This window comes from Pectinophora gossypiella, chromosome 24 (assembly GCF_024362695.1).
Source record: "Pectinophora gossypiella chromosome 24, ilPecGoss1.1, whole genome shotgun sequence".
Lineage (NCBI taxonomy): Eukaryota > Metazoa > Arthropoda > Insecta > Lepidoptera > Gelechiidae > Pectinophora > Pectinophora gossypiella.
This window is the reverse complement of record NC_065427.1, coordinates 3,028,673-3,035,653: the sequence shown is the minus strand read 5'-3', so window position 1 is coordinate 3,035,653 and position 6,981 is coordinate 3,028,673.

The following is a 6,981-nucleotide window of genomic DNA, read 5'->3' as shown; positions in this document are numbered from 1 at the left end:
GAGGAGGGCTTCGGATATTTTTGAGGGAGGTGAGGTAAGTAGACGTATGTTGCTGATGAGTGTGCGGCACTCGGCACACTCATAAGAAAAAATCAACGTCTCTATAAACGTATACCAAAATAAAAGTCTCACACAAATAACAAAACACGAACGTTTGTTCGCTTTTTAACTGTTTATAATTTATTTGAGGTTGGGGATAAATTTCAGAGCATAGAAAGTCTAAAAAATATCGTACTTTTTTTCTTTTTGTTTCAAATATTCAGTTAGAATTTACGTAAGTTGGTAACATAAATGTTAGTTCCAACCGTATATTTACAATAATACAAATGATTCTAGGACATTTTTGAAGTGACACAAATTATTTGTAAATAAGCAAATAGATTTTCCCTCCGTACAACAAATGGTAAAAGAAGAGAATATAGATGTTTTTTTAATAGACAATAATTAAAGATACATAAAAATATTCCATTCAAATACAGTTGTAACAACACAAACAATATTGAAAACAATAAATAATAATAATGAATAGAGATAGGGAGTATTGACTTCCATAACATTCATATTATCATCATCATCATCAATCAGCCCGCATCATAATCCCACTTATACAGGGTGTTAGTGACATCGTAACGAATACTCAGAGGGATGATTCAGACCATGATTCTGAGTTAATATCAAGTGGAATTTTCCGTCGCAAAATTCTTGTTATTTTTTTAGTTTTTTTAAATTATTTTCAATTCTATACTTTTGCGATGGAAAATTCCACTTGATATTAACTCAGAATAATCAGCTGAATCATCCCTCTCAGTATTCGTTACGATGTCACTTACACCCCATACAAGTACATACAGTAGCCATACAAGTAGGTATGGGTGTATGTGACACTGTAACGAATACTAAAGGGGATGATTCAGACCATGATTCTGAGACGATATCAAGTGGAATTTCCTGTCGGAGAAGTCATAAAAATTTTAGACCTTTTTTATATTATTTTCCGTTCCATACTTTTGCGACGGAAAATTCCACTTGATATCAACTCAGAATCATGGCCTGAATCATCCCTCAAAGTTTTCGTTACGATGTCACTAACACCCTGTATATCACTGTGGCCCTGTGGTACACCGGCTTTATTCTCAATAGAAGAGCGCCAGTTCGAACCCGGTACTGGACTTGCACCAATGAGTTATGAATTTATCTTATCTATTTTGACTCGACCGTTATAGACGGCGATACGGCTCACCACCTATCATCGCGTCGGTCTTACAGAAAGCTCGGTGAAGCGTGGGTACTTAATTCATCAATCAATTAATCAATAATTCTTTATTGCATAAAAATATAAACTCAGGACATGTTCATCTTACGATGTATGTACCTCTGACTACCCCAATTGGGATATAGTCGTGAGCTTATGTTATTATACTATTTATTATAAAAATCAAGTCATCTCCACGGACGCCGCAGTGCAGTCGGGTGGAGAATACCAAACCCGCTCCAAGGCCGTCCGGCGAGGGCGCTGCCCTGCGCACGATCATTCTCTTCGCACTTTCATTACATTCTCATATCTTGTGTGTTTATGTTTATTCAGCTTTGTTTTATATTCAATGTAAAATATGTAACTATAGGTAGATATATAAACTACAAGTATCATCATCATCATCAGCCCATTAACGTCCCTACTGCTGGGGCACGGGCCTTCCCTATAGATGGATAGGGAAATCGGGCCTTAAACCATCACGCGGGCCCAGTACGGATTGATGGTTATTAACAACTGCTAATGCAGCCGGGACCAACGGCTTAACGTGCCTACCGAAGCACGGAGGAGCTCGAGATGAAAACTTTTTTTTTGTGGTCACCCATCCTATGACCGGCCTTTGCGAAAGTTGCTTAACTTCAACAATCGCAGACCGAGCGCGTTTACCGCTGCGCCACCGAGCTCCTCGAAACTACAAGTATATGGTCCCTAATGTACATTTAAATAATAACCTACTTAATTAACTACCTGTTATTTTATTCCCGTCAACTGTAAAGATCTTCTTATCTTAACTTATTTAGCCTAAAGTGTCCCACTGCTGGGCAAACGCCTCCCTCCATTTCTTCCAGGACTCTCTCTCCAGTGCTTCCTCCGGCCTGCCTTCTAGGAAAGCATTTAAGTCGTCACGCCATCTCCACCTCGGTCTGCCACATCAAAAAAAAATATGGAAACGAAAACAACGAAATGATCCTATAAGTATTAGTTCCTTTTCTTCCTTGTGAGATACTAAAATAGGTATAGCTATGTATAAAGATAAAGCTCGAACTATTATTGAAGTCTGTCAAACCCATTCATTTAGATAAAACGTGATTAGAAAGGACAGCAAAAAAAATCCTGAAAAAATAAACCACTTACTGCGCGGCACCAGAGTTGATGAAACCGGTAATTGACCTCACAACCAACACGGGAAAAGAAGGGACTATTTTGTTCCAGGAGTCCATTCACCTTGGTTAAAAAATAAGTATTCCATTTAAAAAAAGATTAATCTTGTACAAGACAAAATCTCTTTTGCGTAGTTTCTGACCAACTGTTTGTTCGTTAACGTGTAGTCATTAATTACACACATGATGTAGACAGCCTCAGACATAAAGAATCCAGGTCAAAATGTCCTCTTCCTGAAATAATAAAAGAATGGATGGCGGATTTTCTTTTCACTACGGTATTACCTGATTGTCAGTACGATTTCCTGTAAGTATTCAGAAGTAGTATAAGACCGCCTGATATTTATTCGTTTTTGTTTCTGTCACGTTATAGGTATTTTTCTTCAGTGTATTTGTCCTTTGAAAAGGTTCAATACGATCTACTCTGAACCGGCGTACGTGTATGAAGCGATTGATGAATGTGGAGGAAGCAAGAGAGGTGTGTCAGGATCGAAGCAAATGGAATTCTATAGTCTCTGCTTACCCCGGTGGGAAATAGGCGTGAGTTTATGTATGCATGTATGTATGTATTTATCTTTTGCATTAAATATAAGTATTTCTAACATTTTACAACTCTACAGTCAATAAGAAAATATCATAAAAATATATAATAGTAGAAAATTACTCTTAGTCTGTGCTAAGTACTGATTTGACTCTTACAATAACACACAAAAGCACAGCAAATTTTGGTTGAAAACTCTGAAATCTTATCAGAGAATAAAATCAAAGCATTAAAGGTTTAATGACCGATCAGTTCATTTATGACAAGATCTCGTCATTAATATAAGAGCCATGCTCTTGTCGTTGTAGCATTCTTCATTATTTTCTATCAATGACCAATTCTTTCACTTCCTTATAAAACACGACGTTCGTCTTCTCTTTAATTAGTTCTATGTAAGCTCTTCTTGATCTTCCCCTTCCTCTCTTTCCATCTAGCTTCCCTTCTGTGATGTTTTATGTTTGTATTCCTGCCGCGTGCAAAAGAGTTGTTCTGATGTGTCTATCTGTGAATTTGTTCTATGATTTCTCTTTCATACATTTGTTCTGTGTAAATGATTAATAACGTGCATGAATTGCTACGGTTTTTACTTATAATTAAATACATTATTTGTATCCAATAATTTAAGCAGATTACAAAAATACTTACTTACCAAAGAAATCGACGAATAATCTAAAACCTCGTCATCAATATCTGTCTTGAATAATGAAGCGTCTATTCATACTTATTATCTCCAAACAAAGAAAGAATGTAAAAAGATTGTTTCATGACATATATTCCGATATCTTCAAATCTCGCGAAATTATTAATATTACAACACACTCGTGTCTCTTTAGCCACGTGATGTCCCACACTCTTATCAATTTATGGCGTGCTATTTTCGGATAACGTCACAAATGTGCCTAAACATCGGGTCATTGTCCCCAATTCCAGAGTTTCACGTGATTTATCATTGTCATATGCCGCGAAAGTACTCTGAATCATAATCGTATGATGTCACACACCTCACATACATATAATACAATACGTTCAGTGAAGTAACACACCAGACCCCGCGACAAACACACTTATCGCGATTTTTAAGTCTTTCTTAAAAAAAACATGACGTTTACTTATCATCAGCTACAAGTAGCTTCGGTTTCGTCACATATAAGGATGTCGTAGTACGGATATGCCGTCAGGAACTTTCCAACGTTACTGGGGTTAAAATTGATGCCACCTCTTTAAAGAACTTAATAAATAAACTTGATGACATTTCAACTACTCAAGCCGACCATGGAGACATGGCCTCAATCTTTCTTTTTAACAAATAGTCAAAATTTTCCACAAAACACCTCTGACGTCATAGCACGAAAAATTAATTAGAAAAGTGTAGGTATTCGGTAGGTAATACCCGGAATGTAGGCGGGGTGAATGACCGGAGTGTTTCAGAACATTTTCAGCAGGAACTGTGTCAGGTGCCATTGACCTTTGCCGCACTCGGGGTCGCAGAACTCGGGGTTATCAACGACGGTTTCTATGGCAACGGGGGTACGTTTGCACGAGATGGCACTGGAGATAAAGGTTTGTTTCGGTTAAGGCGGAAATTCTGCGGGCAATTAATTGCTTAAAGAAATAAGTTCAAGAATATTAATTATTTCATGAATTCTTCAAGTAACTAATCAAGTGACTAAAATAACACTAATGCAATCTAGGTATCAAAATAGGCACGACATCATTATCAATAACACAACAGAACACCGTGAACAGGATTAATCTATTCATTTACTGCTAGCATTTTTACACCCCTTGTTTTGTTTGCCAAGTCGCATTCTTCAATTTATCAACTTAGTTTTATTTCAAACGTTTTAAATCAAAATTATTATTATGTATGTCGTTTCCATATCTCGGGCCTATGGAGTTCCGATAAGATAAGATAAGATAAGATAATTTTATTGTGTATAAATTTAGGTACAATATACTTGCAGTTACAGTAGCAATATCATAGTTTCACTAAATTCTACCTTTTCAGGCTTTTACACAAGATTAGAATGTTAGATAATATTATTATTATTATTGCAGTCAATCAAATAAAACTAAGGTTAGTTTCAAATAACTTGACTAAAAATAATTAATTACAAGACAATGTCAAAACATTGGAAGGCGTGCGTGGGGCCGAATCCAATACGTAGAGGCCCCTTAAAACAATTTAATCTAAATGTGATGTGACACCAACCGGCGATTATCCCTGTATGCACTATAGGAGTGCACCCAAAGACAATCCCCGGTTCGTGTAGGACTATTGCAGATTATGGGAACAAAGGGAACTGGGCTATTGGGTTGGGGTAGTGGACTGGGGCTATGGGGAGTATGGCGCCTGCTCGACCAATGTTATTAACATGGATACAATGAACAGGCGGTGACTCGCCACTCACAGGATGGGCCACCTATCTAGCCGACGCGACTGGATGGCAAAGCAGCAACATGGTTGTGAGCAGCTCATGGTGTCGAGAGGTGTACACCGCTTTCTGCGAGGCGGTTTACCCGCCTAGCCAACTCGCGATACTTTTATTCAGAGACGGAGGACAGGAGTTTTAGTACGGCTTTGAAATATACTACCGTGGGCGCCATCGCACTCGTGTCAGAAAGAGTACTGCGGGGCAGAAGGCAAGAGGGAACCCACTGCCCTACTTTTCCTTAAAAAGTAGTTTGGAGAATGCTATACTGACCAGAGCATGGCTCTTAAATTAGTGATGATGATGAAAGCATTTAGTCTTTAAATAACACCAACGGTTGCTCGTTACAATATGTTTTAATAGTGTCAGTTTGACTTCTACGACATAGCAGTGATAATGAGCAGTGTAGATAAAATATACTGGGTTAAACCCACGTTAAAACTAAAACAAGAGGTTGGTTAGATAGAGAGACGAATCTAGCAGAGAATCCACAAGACTTAAGGATAACCATTCAATTAATCTAATGTACTTTATTGCACACAAACAAAATATATAAACATTTACTTATATAACTTTTAGTAACAGTACAAATAGGCAGCCTTCTTGCTCTGAAGCAGGTTTCTTCCAGGTAACCACTAACTTGGATGCGGGACGGTGGAACAACAACGGTTAATATCATAACTACAGTTAAAATTTATACAAATGCACTTTATATACACTACAGCTAAATACTACACAGTATTTTTATATAATATATACATACAAAAAATAACGTCCATAATCCCCAATGGGGTGGACAGAGCCACAAATAATCAAAGACAACTAGCAGCCACACAGTATTTCTGGTTTCATCATTAAATTATGTTACACAAAAAAGGTCTGTCTATAGTGCGCTTCAAGGACCAAGAAGTGTAAAGGGCGACATCCAGAAATAAATTTAGTACGACATACCTAATGGCGGCCAAAGTTCGCGAACTTTAGCTAAGGACGTTGCCTGTCTATGTAGAAATTCAGATTAATAATAAGGAAAAACAAATTAAGATATTTTCCATTGAAGTGGTAGCGCATAAGGTCGTAAGGCCGGTTACAACTTACTGATCTAAGTACGTAGTCGTTAAATGAACCATTTCAGTGGAATTTGGCAGCTCAATAGCAACCCTGACACCAGGGTTGCTGAGTTTGGTAATCCACCTCACAACCCACACGATAGAAGGTGGTTTTTCACCCCTACCTACATCGCAATTAAAACATACATGCATGATATTCTATAAAAACTTGTACACTACATTCTACATACAAGATACCAAAAAAAAGTAACATTTAAAAACGGAACGCCTGTGTTAGGTAAGAGTGACGTCACTTCCCACTTTCCCGCGTTTCCGCTCGCTTTCCCGGGGCGGCGACCTCGAGCGAATCTGAGGCGCGTCAAAACAGCGAATGTCGTTGATTGGCAAAGGGTCAATGTTTGAGGCGGGGTATGGAAATATTTTTATCATTGGGATGATAAATATTTGACGTCATTAAGGCTAAAATTGAGGAAAAAATGCTAACCAAAATTAGATTAGAAGGGAATAATGACCGTGAAACGATGTCTGT